We start from the raw sequence: 13,895 nt of genomic DNA on the forward strand, positions 1-13,895 counted from the left end.
ATAATATATCACGTTAACAAAAATGTGATATACGATATTAACAGCATGAAAGACAAAACTGAATCTCATTAGATGCAGAAGAAGCATTTGGCAAAAATCCAACATCCTTTTATGAAAAAAAACTGTCATCAAATCAGGTGTAGAAGGAATGTACTGCAATGCAATAAAGGCCATAAATAACAAGCTTACAACTAACATTATATGCAATGCTGAAAAGCTGGAAGCTTTTCCTCTAAGATGATAAATAAGACAAGGATATCCACTCTTACCCCTTCTATTCAACATGGTACTAAAAAACCCTTGTCAGAGCAATTAGGCAAGTGAGAACAATAAAAGAAGTCAAAATAGAAAGGCAAGAAGTGTGCCGGGCACAGTGGCTCATGCCTGTAATCCCAGCTCTTTGGGAGGCCGAGGCAGATGGTTCACTTGAGCTCAGAAGTTCAAGGCCAGCTTGAACAACATGGTAAAAACCCATCTGTACAAAAAAACACAAAAATTTGCTGGGCGTGGTGGCAGGCGCCTATATTCTCAGCTACTTGGAGGGCTGAGGTGGGAGGATCGCTGGAGCCTGGATTGCATCACTGCACTACAGCCTGGGTTAGCTGGGTGACAAGAGAAACCCTCTGTCACACACACACACACACACACACACACACACACACAAAAGTGAAATTGATCTTGGACTTCCTAGCCTTCAGAACTGTGAGATATAAATGTCAGTGGTTTAAATCTCCCAGTATGTGAATTTTTTTTTAGCAGCCTGAGCTGATGAATGCAGTCCTATTCTTACACTGTGGCCTTTGTCTGGTCTCTACAGAGAGGCCCACGGTGCCCTGTGATGTCTTTCCTCTCCACATGGCTGCACCAGAACTGCAGTGGCACTCAGCATCATGTGGCCTCTAGTGTCTCCAGTTAGCTCCCAGGCCTGCTACAGTCCATCATCCCTGGCCTCACAGAATCTCATCATGTGCATGTCTTTGGGCACCAATGGGAAATCTACACTGAGAACACTGTCACCCCTCTTTTGTGGAGCACCCTCTCTCAAGGGTCCTGCCTCACACATCCTAACTTTGCTGACAGCAGAAACTCTGCACCCACATAAATGCCTCCTCAGCTCAGGGAGGGTGCTATGACCTTGATAGGCTCTGCCATCCTCTGCTGCAGTCAGGACAGCACCCCAGCCACAAAGCCAAGCCAGATGGGAGATGCACCTCACACAGTTTCCTTCTCCCTAGAATCACTGTCCTGCTCCACAGGAAAATTGTGACTTCGTATATTTTGTCCAGGCTGAGAGAAACCCAGTATCAGTTACTCAGTCAAGTCTGGCTACAGAAATGTGTCATTGGATTCTAACCCTCCTTTGGCTCCAATCCTTCCGGTGTCCATTTTTGCAAATTTATCCTTTTTTGTAATTTTATTAGTTTGATAGAAGAGAGATTCTGTACTCTGGTTTGTCTCTGCCATAGTCCACTAGATGACTCTAATTATTATTTTAATAAGAAACGTTGATGCTATTTTATCAAGAGTATTATTTTCCATGCGTTCATAGAAAATGGCATCAAAGGTGTATACAATTTCATTTCCAATTTATTTTGGTCAAAATCTATAGATATTGCTCGCCTTGATTTTTTAAAAATTTAATTATGTATAAACGTTTGAGAAACCTGCCTAATTTTGTTTTCTTACATAGTACCTATTTTTAATGCCTGGCTGTTTATAGGATTTTTTCTTTGCCACATAACATTTGTTTTTAAAGAATCTAGGCATATACCTCTTTATTAATTTTTTGGCAGATGATAAATCTTAACAACCTTCATATACCAATCTCCCTTTTACTTAGATAATGCTGAATCTATTAAATCTTTGACTATTGCTTTTTCTCAGATGTTTTTCTTTATATAGTTTAAACCCATGGCATATTTTTGTATGTAATTGGTTCTTCAAGTTTTGTCCTTTAGGAGTTCTCTGAGTGTTTTCTGTGCATTCTGATTCCATGTTTAATGAATAAGTCTTGTTTGTGACTGTCTTCCACATAGATCTTCATTCTACTATTGACCTTTTGATTTCCTCAGGTATACTTTCATCTCCTTCTTCATTTCAACCGGATGACTTTTCATGTCTATATTTTACCTATTGTCAGCTGCATAGTTCTAAGCAGATAGGGACCTTGCTGTATAAGAGAAAGTGAAAATTTAAAGGCAATATAAATATAATAAATATAACAAAGTTAACAAAAATATACAGGTTATTATGCAGCAGACATACAATACGGAGTAACTTGAAATAGAGAATGTCTCCCATTACAAGAAGTAGAGCTGGCATTTAAACAAATGGAAGAAAAGTTCCAGCTGAAGTTGTTCAGCGTACACTCGTTTTTGTTGCCTTGACAATTGGAGCTCCTAACACTTTAAGCATTGCAACAGCCAAGTCATGATTATGATCAGGCAAATAGAAAAGGAAAATGTAAATAAAGTAGACAGTAATAAGTGACTGAACAATATGTTGTCTAGAGCTCCTTTGGGATTTTTATTTTTGTATGTGTCAACTTGGCTGAGCTACAGTCTCCAGTTATTTAATCAAACACTAATCTAGGTGTTGCTGCTGGTATAATTAAAACCCCTAATCAATTGACTTTAAGTAAGTGAGATTATCCTGTATACTCTAGGTGGGCTTCATTCAATCAGTTATATACCTTAAAAGCAAGGTTCAAGTTTTTCCAAGAAGAAAACATTCTGCCTGTGGACAGTAGCTCATACATATGGCCATGAGTTTCAGTCTGCACAGGTATTCCCTTCTCCAGATGGCATTCTCTGTGGATTTCAGATGCTCACAATTGTTCTGTAAGCAAATTTCTTGCTATAATATCTGTGTGTGTGTGTCTCTGTCTCTCTCTTTTATATATGTGTGTGCATGTATGTGTGTGTATATATACATATACTATGTATAAATTTTATATGTACATTTATTTTGTATATGTAAAATCAAGGTTATGCACCTGTCAGAATACACACACACACACACACACACATACACACACATGTATGTACTAATTTGTATCATATATTTCTGTGTGGGTATATACATATATATGTGTGTTTGGGTGTGTGTGTACATAAAATGCTGCTTCTCTGGCTGAGCCTGTACTGATGTCTCTATCTTAAGAAAAGATCTTGGGAGGAGGTATTTGGTTAGGTTTTTGGAAGAAGGGATGGTTGTTCTGCAGATAGTTGAGATTATGAGGGAAAAATTAGGATTCATAATGAAAGAATTAAATTATAAATTATACTTGCACATTCAATATCTTCTTGAGGACAGTATTTATTATTTCACCCCCTGACTTTGATGAAGCCCATGTAAATAATATAGCAATTGCTGGATCTACACATTGGCGTAGCTGGTGTTACATGAAAAAATGTTTTACAGGGAATAGGTCACTTAATGTTACAACACATTACTGCTTATTTTAAATGATGACACATCACATAATGCAATAGCTTTCTTTTGACTACAGGAAAGACTTCCATTTTTGTTGTTATAAATAATATGGGAAATGGTCGTCACTTGACAGATTTTCCCATGAGCCTTCTGTGCAATTTTTTGATGCATTAATGCTAGATTCGTTAACCTAAAACTTAATTCATGAGGCATGGTGGAATGAGCTCTAACTCTTATATTAATTGTCAAAATATGAATTTGTATCATTAATTTTCAAAAGTTATTTAGAAATCCCCAGGGGTTCCAAGAAGCCCACACTGTAGCCATATTTTGTGAGCAATGAGTAGGGATCAAGCAGATCACTTCTATTGATGTAACTTGGAGGTTTGGGGTTAGACTTGAGTTTGAAGTCCAACTCTGCTGTTTATTACCAGGATAAACCATTTAGAAAACTATGTCACAGTATCATTATCTGCAAAAATGCACAAAATATTTTTATTTTTACCAAGGCTGGTGCACAGTGGTGTGATCTCTGCTCACTGCATCCTTGACCTCCCGGGCTCAAGTGATCCTCCTACCCCAGCCTCCTGAGTAGCTGGGACTACAGGCATGACCCACTATGCCTGGGTAATTCTTTTTTTTTTAAGAGAAGGGGTTTATCCATGTTCCCCAGGTGGGTCTCACAAACTCTTGGGTTTAGCTAACCACCCACCTTGGAATCCCAAAGTGCTGGAATTATAGGCATGAGCCACCACACACCACACCTGGCCACAAAATATTTTTCTAGATTCATGTGCTATATAGATTAAACACAACAGTACAGGCAAAGCTTTAAAATAAGTGAAATATATTCCCTTTGTTTTCTATAGGACTTCTATAAGCTTTTATTTGTAATGGAAAAGCTGTCTTTCTGGTTCTAAAGTGATATTCATCTATGTAGATTTTTTCTTTTTTTCCATACAGACTTTCGCTCTTGTTGCGGATCTCAGCTCATTGAAACCTCTGCCTCCTGGGTTCAAGTGATTCTCCTGTCTCAGCCTCCCAAGTAGCTGGGATTATGGTATAAGCCACCATGCCTGGCTAATTTTTGTATTTTTAGTAGAGACAGGGTTTCACCATATTGGCCAGGTTGGTCTCAAACTCCTGACCTCATGGGATCCACCCACCTCGGCCTCCCAAAGTGCTGGGATTACAGGCATGAGCCACTGCAACCGGCCCTATGTAGATCTCTATCATGTGGCAAATCTGTCCATTTTTCCTGTGTTTTGTGTTTTCCTGATATTCCTTCAGTGGGTATTAGGATCACATACATACTATTTCAAAGTTACAGTGGTGCATCCAAGATAGCTTTAGGCTCTTCCAAACTCTTGAGAGAAGAGTAAAAGGAAGAGAGCAAGGGAGGAAACAGAGAGGTAAATTAGTGACACAATAACAATAAATATTTTTCTCCATAAAGCAGAGAGAGCCCCACTTCTCTGTTGTTATCAGGGCCATGATGAATAATCTTTGGCCATATTGTAGAAGATAAATAGAGGTCTCATTTCCTCTTGAGAACTAACTACATAGGTTGACATCAGAGGGATTTGCTGGATCTGCATGAGAGAGAATTTCCAAGCCTGTTTATTTTTAAGCTGTTTATGCAAAGCGAAGGTGATGTGTTCATCAGAATAGTGAGGCATGCTGCGTTAAGGCAAGGCACAAAGTTGCCGCAGCTCACAGTAGCAAAATTTGCTTTCTTGCTCTTGCTCTTCTTTCCCATGCATAGGTTCTAGGGCAAGGAGATTCTACGTGGTGGCTCCCGGTCATTCTCTTTATGAACAAATACAGGCACAATCTCCAAAGTAGGAGAGAAAGATGGAGACTTACTCACCATCTCCCATATTTCATAGTGAATATGGCTCACAGAACACTTAACCTCAAGGGATCGGGGAAGGGCAATCTCGTGTGTCCATAAGGCACTGAATACTGTGGGCAATTGTAACACAATGGTAAATATTTGTGTATCTAAACACAGAAAACGGGTTAGTAAAAATATAGTATAAAAGATAAAAAATGGTACACCTGTACAAGGCACTCACCATGAATGGAGCTTGCAGGACTGGACGTTGCCGTGGGTGAGTCAGTGAGTGAGTGGTGAGAGAATCGGAAGGCCTAAGATGTTACCATATACTGCTGTAGACTTTATAAACACTGTATGCTTAGGTCACACTACATTTATTTAAAAAACTTTTTTAAAATAATAAATTCACCTTAGCTTAATATAGCTTTTTAAATATATATATTTCAATATATTTAGGGGTACAAGTGGTTTTTAGTGACCTGAATGAATTGTATAAAACTTTTACTGTATCCATAACCTGAATTGTGTACATTGTACCCAATAGGCAATTTTTCATCCCTTACTTCCCTCCTCCTTTCCCCTCTTCTGAGTCTCTGAAGTTCATTATATTACTCTGTATGCCCCTGTGTACACATGGCTTAGTTTCCTCTTATAAATGAGAACATATCATATTTGGTTTTCTATTCCCGAGTTACATCTCTTAGGATAATGGCCTCCAGTTTCATCCAAGTTGCAGCAAAAGATATTATTTCATTCTTGTTTATGGCTGAGTAGTATTCCATGGTATAAACACACCACATTTTCTTTGTCTGCACGTTGGCTGATGGGTACTTAGGTTGATTCCATATATTTGTGATTGTGAATTGTGCTTCAATAAATATATGCAATATTTATGCAATTACTTCTTTTCCTTAGGCAGATACCCAGTAGTAGGATTGCTGGATCAAGTAGATCTGCTTTTAGTTCTTTGAGAACTTTCTATACTGTTTTCCATAGTGTGATACACTACAACATTGTAACAGGTATGATATCACCAGGCAATAGGAATTTTCCAGTTCCATTGTAATCTTACAAGGCCATCATTGTATATGCAGTCTATATATCATCGACTGACTGACTGTATTTAACACTTTATTTTATCTCCGTGTGATAAAATATCACTATTCCATATTTCAATTGAAGGAATGCTTTTTTTCATCATGCAATAACTTCTGAACACTATGACTTACTTTTGGTTGGAGGGCTTGTGAATGAAATCTTTACATTTCATTAATTCCAGTTGAATGATTCTAAGCATAATTCTTACCATTTTTGTTTCATGCTTGTGTATTATTCAGTTTCAAATCAAAACAGCAGATAGTACCTATGGAATGGAACACAGAGAGAGAGAGAGAGAGAGTGCACTGGATATTTGTTCTGGTGATAAAACAGAAAATTCTCCGTAATGTTCATTTGATCACCACTCATTGACATGACAGTTCAGTCATTAAACATCAAAAATCAACAAAGTATATTCTAACTGTAGGATATTTTATTGTTTGGACAGTGATAAAAATAATTTTGGCCAGTGGCTCATGCCTGTAATCCCAGCACTTTGGAAGGCCGAGGTGGGTGGATCACGAGGTCAGGAGATTGAGACCATCCTGGCTAACACAGTGAAACCCTGTCTCTAGTAAAAATGTAAAAATTAGCTGGGCGTGGTGGTGGGTGCCTGTAGTCCCAGCTACTCAGGAGGCTGAGGCAGGAGAATGGTGTGAACCCGGGAGGCGGAGCTTGCAGTGAGCTGAGATCGCGCCACTGCACTCCAGCCTGGGTGACAGAGCGAGACTCCGTCTCAGAAACAACAACGACAACAACAAAAAGCAACAACAAAAAACAAAACAAAACAAAAAAACTCAAACTTTATGAATAATTTTACAAAAATTTGTAGGGGTCAACTCAGTTGACAGGAATCCAATGTAGGTAAGTGTTTCTGACATGTAGGTTGTGTTTTTTTTAAATTATTTACAATAGCATTATGCAGAAAGCAGAAGAAAGTAAATCATAGTCTTCTTTGCATTAATATATACATTTGAAGTCATAACAAGATTATCTCCCCCTGCCTGTTTAACTTTCTAGTCTATATGCTTATAGACTTTAAAAGAAAATTTAAATCTGATTAATTGAAGTATACATTTGTCTACAGAGAGTATAGCATCAGTGCCTGCATGGACTGGGATATAGTCTGGATATTTGTCCTTGCTCAAATCTCATGTTGAATTATAATCCCCAATGCTGGAGATGGAGCCTGGTGAGAGTTATTTGGATCATGGGGGCAGATCCCTCATGGTCTGGTGCTGTCTTCATGATAGTGAGTGAGTTCTTGCCAGATCTGGTCATTTAAAAGTGTGTGGCACCAACCACCCCACTCCCACTCTCTCTTACCTGCTCCTCCTTCACCTTCTACCATGATTGGTAGGTTCCAGAGGCCTCCCTAGAAGCTAAGAAAATGCCAGCACCATGCTTCCTGTAAAGCCTGCAGAACTATGAGCAAATAAACCTCTTTCATTTATAATTAACCTCATCATTAAAGGTATTTTCTAGTCAAATAAAGGTACTTCTTGTTTATACCTTTATATGATGATGGCCTCAAAGATGATAATGGAACTGGAAAATTCCTATTGCCTGGTGATGTTGTACCCATTGGAATGTTGTAGTGTATCACATTATTCTTGTGTTTGTGGTGATGCTGGTGGGAACACAGTGAATACACCGCCAGTTATATAAAAGCAAAGCACACACAATTATGTGTAGTACATAATATTTGAGAATGATAACAAGTATTTAGTATTTTATAGTTAAATAAAGGTATTTCTTTACAGCAGTGCAAGAATGGAGTAATAGAGACCAAGTGTGGTCTTCTTTCCCACAGAATCAAATATAAACACTGGTTCTAGTGTCAACTTTCTTAATCACCAACTAACACTGTGTGATGAGGGAAGCTCAGAGAATAGTAGAGCATTTAAATCCACCTCAGGTGAGAGAATTGAAACTAAGAGATGATGCCCTGATTTACCCACTGAGTTCATGGGTCTAGAAGGCTAACTGTATCCTTTTGAAAATACTGATGCTAGAAGTGATTCCTAATTGCAGACTCAGGAAAGCCATAATGCCTGGTTGCCAATAGTCTTTATTATTCATTCCATTAATGAAATCTGTATTTCTAGAATGTCAGACAGAAGAGTTGAACCCTATTTATATTTGCCAAATAAATTTTAATACATTAAAATAATTATATAGACTAGCATATTGTTTTTATGCTAATCTCTTCTTTCTTCATATTCACAAGTTACATTCATTCTCAAGCATATGAAAATCTGAATCATTGGTGCGTTTATTTCAAAACGAAACTTTCTTATGCACTCAGGGTATGTGTACAAATCATATCAGATCTCACATTTTGTTTTGAAACCAACTCTATCTTTATGCTCTGCCAGCATTAGCAGTGAGTGGTTGCAAAGTCTTTCAATGATGTGAAAGCAGCGTGGTGAGATTGAAGGAGCAGTGGTGACAAGATCAATTAGAAAGGCACCATTGCATCTTTGTTCTAGACACAATATATCTTCCAAGGTAATCCCATACTGCAAAGGCATCACAAAGTCTTTGTCCACTTATTCAGAGAGGCAACATGGCTCAGTGGTTTGAAATAACAGGCTTGAAGATCAAGGACTGTGAGTTCGAATGTTATATTTAAAAAGAAAAGCAAAAAATGTTGCTTGGGCTTTTTATACCTTTAAAATGCTTCTTTAATATCAGGTCCCATTTATTCTTTCCTTTTCTGTTATTGCTCAGGTGGCATTTGTCATCAGGTCATGGATACAAAAGTAAAAGTCAGGGCTGTCCCAACGACTAAAAGACACCATACGAGCATACAGAGATGGAATTTGCAGAAGCATTGGCCTCCTCCTTGTTTGATTAGCACCTGGAAGATTTTCAAAATAGTTGAAAAGTAAGTATTGGTTTAGTAGAAGGAACTGGATGCAATTAAGAAAGAAGGATCAGAAATCTGTGGTAAAAACAGTGGGCTATTGCAAAATTAAAACTGTGGGGCTGTTTAATGCTAATTTAAATTGGGGGGCTCTGTCCCAAAGGAGATGTATATTTTCTTCTCTATTTCTCTAACATTTTTAGAATAAGTTATTTAAATATCAAATGCCTTTTTCAGATTATGTGCAAATTTTACAGTGTTTTACTAATATCTGTAATCATACATTATTTTTTCTTCTTCATGCTTGATGTGTTATTTCAACACTCTAAATTTCATCAAATTAGTAGTGAAGAAACTACTCAGTAATGGCATAAGTTGAAATAGAGCCAATAAATGCTCAGGAAAAATTAGGTTCCATGGTTTCTGATGGATCAGATTTGTAATACTACTCTATTTATAAAACCAGGCCAAAGCACTTTCTTCCTCCAACAATTCCTATAGAGAGTAGGTATCCTGCTGATATCCTACAGATAGTTGGAATTGTTTACAAAATCATAACATGTATCGTGCAAGATATGAGAGGGGTCAATGATAGGAGGAGGAAGGCTTTGCGTCTCCAGCCCTCTGGCACATACACCATCCTTCACACCATGGTTCTGAGGGCCCAGCTCTAGTCTGAGCTCAGGGAAGAGAAGAGTTGAGTTTTGAACTGATAATTACATAGAAGTTTTAAAACTGGATGGGACTGAAACTGGTTATACCTTAATGAAATGATTACACTTGCCTGTCTGTTTCCCCACCAGACTGTTCATTCTTTATTGTTGGGCACCATATTGTTTGCTGTAAATCCACAAGGTCTTTCAAGACTTTTCAGCCTGTAAAAGTGGTGGAGGAGGGGGTAAAATGAGAGATTGTACCCCCTTCCTCTAGAGAGTGTTTGGAAACAAGTTGGAGGCTTTTAGTTTTCTTTTTGGATGTCACAATGACTGGGGGATGCTCAAGGCATTTGGTTGGTGAGGAACAATTACTCTAAATGGCCTGCAAGGTAGTGCCTCACAGTGAAGAAACAAATGGATGAATGAGTGAATGAATTTTTCCATTGTTTCTATAATAAATGTAATCAACATTTTTCCAGTGATAGAAAATATGGTTTCCAGAACAAATAAAAAGATATTTTAAAGTCTTCAAAACTCAAATATTTAATATAAAAATAAAGCCTCTGGTAGAATTTAGCTGTGAATGGGAGAAAATTTTTGCAATCTATCCATCTGACAAAGGGCTAATATCCAGAATCTACAAAAAACTTAAACAAATTTACAAGAAAAAAAAAATAACCCCATTAAAAAGTAGGCCAAGGATATGAACAGACACTTCTCAAAAGAAAACATTTATGCAGCCAACAAACATATGAAAAAAAGCTCATCATCACTGGTCATTAGAGAAATGCAAATCAAAACCACAATGAGATACCATCTCATGCCAGTTAGAATGGTGATTATTAAAAAGTCAGAAAACAAACGATGCTGGAGAGGATGTAGAGAAATAGGAACACTTTTACACTGTTGGTGGGAGTGTAAATTAGTTCAACCATTGTGGAAGACAGTGTGACGATTCCTCAAGGATCTAAAACTAGAAATACCATTGTACCCAGCAATCCCATCCCTAGTTATATTCCCAAAGGATTAAAAATCATTCTACTGTAAAGACACATGTACACATATGTTTATTGCAGCACACTGCACAATAGCAAAGACTTGGAACCAACCCAATTGCCCATCAATGATAGACTGGATAAAGAAAATGTGGCAAATATACGCCATGGGATACTATGCAGACATAAAAAAGGATGAATTCATGTCCTTTGGAGGGACATGGATGAAGCTAGAAACCATCATTCTCAGCAAACACAAGAACAGAAAACCAAATATGTCCGGAGTTAGTTCTTTCTGGTGGGTTCTCGGTCTTGCTGACTTCAAGAATGAAGCCACGGACCTTTGCGGTGAGTGTTACAGCTCTTAAAGATGGTATGTACGGAGTTTGTTCCTTCTGATATGTCCGGAGTTTCTTCCTTTCTCTGAGTTATGGTGGAATAATTGAACTCTTCCTTTCTCTGAGTTATGGTGGAATTGAATAATTCGTGACTTTTTCCTAATTCTCCTTAGTTCTTCTAGAAAACACGTCAACAGATGTTTGAGACTCCAGTCCCCATGATCTGAGTCGGGGTCCCAGTGGGGATCCATACTGGGGACGGCTTGCTGACCGGTAGGAAATTTATCCCTGTCTTTGGTTGTCATTCTATCATTTACTTGACTAAGATACCGGGTATCTCCAAACTCTTGGGCTGCAGCTAAAGCCACATTCTTTTCATTAAAGGCCAGGGTTTGACCTAATAACATGACATCTCTCCAAGTGAGATTGAAGGTTTCCCCTAGACCCTGTAGGACATCTGTATACTTATCAGGATTATCTGAAAACTTCCCCAGGTTTGCCTTTATCTGCTTTAAATCAGAGAGGGAGAAAGGGACATGTACCCAGGTTGGGCCCAATTCCCCTCCCCCTACAGCTTGAAGGGGACACAACCGATAGCCAGGGGGGTTTCGTAGTGCCTTGGAGATTTCCTTGCTTGTTTCCTTCTGGGTGGGGGAGATTAGAGGAGGTTTATCATTAATAGGAAGGGGCTATAGGGAAGCTAGGATATGGAGGTAAGCTGAGAGGTCCTCTTGTGGGATGTAAATTGCAAGCTTTGCATAGTTGTGGATTCTCCTTCAATGAAAAGAAAGCTTGGACATAAGGTATTTCACTCCATTTGCCTTCTCTCTTACAGAAAAGGTGAAGCTTCAGGATAGTGTTGTAATTATACTTCCCTCAGGTGGCCATTTTTCCCCATCAGAGAGAGAATACTGGGGCCAGGCCACAGTGCAGAAAAAAAATGAGCTGCCCCTTTTTCAGGGTTTGTGGGTCAAATTGGTCCCAATGGCTTAGGATGCATTTCAAGGGTGAGGCTGTTAATGCCTGAGTGTTTCCCATCTGAAAGAAAAAAAAATGGCCGTAGTTTTGGTTTGTTTGTTTCCCACCCCCTGCCCAAGAACCTGCAATGGTCCCTGGACCCTGCTAATCGGAATAGTTGCGCTCACTGACGCAGCAGCAGAAACACTAGTTTTCCTCCTAGACCATGAGGAGGACTGAGGAAGGTTGGATTTAGTGGCCCTTGCTGATGCATTCTTGAAAACCTGCACCCTTGCCCATTCTCCTAGACCACAAAGAGGACCAAGAAAAATCAGATTTAGTGACCGTTACTGACACATTCTCAAATACCTGTTAGAGTCCTAAGCTTTCTCCTGTTAGCATTGGGACCTTTCCAGTGTCCTATAAAGATGTTATGCCCCAAAAATGAAGTGGAGGGCCATACCCTGAGGGAGGGAAGGGATCTCCAGGGTTGGAAGAGTGATGCCTTTTGTCCTCACTTCTCATCATATGAATAGGAGGGATATCATTTCTGAGGCTCTCCATATCCTAGCTTCAGGAATATGCTTTTGTTAGGCCTGCTAGTCTGAGAAGGGATCCTAAAATTCAAGATAGTCCCCCCTCAGTGGGGCTTTGGGCAAAAATTATGTCTTTCTGATTGGTGAGCCTGGGTGCCTGAAGAAGGGAACAGAATCCTGAGGTTCATACTAGAAATCATTCTTATAGGAGAAACTAGAAAAGCACCAGAGACAGGGAGTGGTTTTTAGAAGCAGGACTAGCCTCAGAGAAGAGAGCCAGGAGGAAATTTGTCTGACAGACATTAGGACCCAGGAGGCAAGGGTCAGGATAGATAGGATAGATGGGCGAGTCTCACTTAGGTGACATGACTTTGAGAGTTCTGCTCATGGCTACAGGGTCAACCAACTTTTTGTTGGGACCCCAGAGCTGAATGGCTTTCCTCTCTGTCCACCCTTGGCTCAGCCCAGAAGTACAGGAAAAGCACAAGCTGGTTCCAGGCAAACCAATGCTCCCAACTCTGAAGAGTCAGGGGTTGTTAGAGAGCCCTTTCCTAGAAAGCCTGACGCCCGTGTCTTTAGTCTGGTAGCCACACTATTTGCTTTTAACTGGCCGACAGGTGCCTGGTATTCAGCCCCTAAATTCTAAGGAAAAATAGGACAGAATAGCAAGTGAAAGGGGTCCGATGGTACTCACTGCTTGGCAATGGTCCCTTTGTGGTCAACAAGATGTGTCCAGATTTGGTTCCTTCCAGTGGGTTCTTGGGCTCACTGACTTCAAGAATGAAGCCACAGACCTTCGCAGTGAGTGTTACAGCTCTTAAAGGTGGCACGGACCCAAAGAATGAGCAGCAGCAAGATTTATTATGAAGAGCAAAAGAACAAAGCTTCCACAGTATGGAAGGGGACCTGAGTGGGTTGCCACTGCTGGCTGGGGTGGCCAGCTTTTATTCCCTTACTTGTCCCCACCCACATCCTGCTGACTGGTCCATTTTACAGAGAGCTGATTGGTCCATTTTACAGAGTGCTGATTGGCGTGTTTACGATCCTTTAGCTAGACACAGAGCACTGATTGGTGCGTTTTTACAGAGTGCTGATTGGTGCATTTACAATCCTTTAGACACAGAGTATGGATTGGTGCATTTTTACAGAGTGCTGATTGGTGCATTTACAA

The sequence above is a fragment of the Pan troglodytes genome, chromosome 8, assembly GCF_028858775.2.
Source record: "Pan troglodytes isolate AG18354 chromosome 8, NHGRI_mPanTro3-v2.0_pri, whole genome shotgun sequence".
Lineage (NCBI taxonomy): Eukaryota > Metazoa > Chordata > Mammalia > Primates > Hominidae > Pan > Pan troglodytes.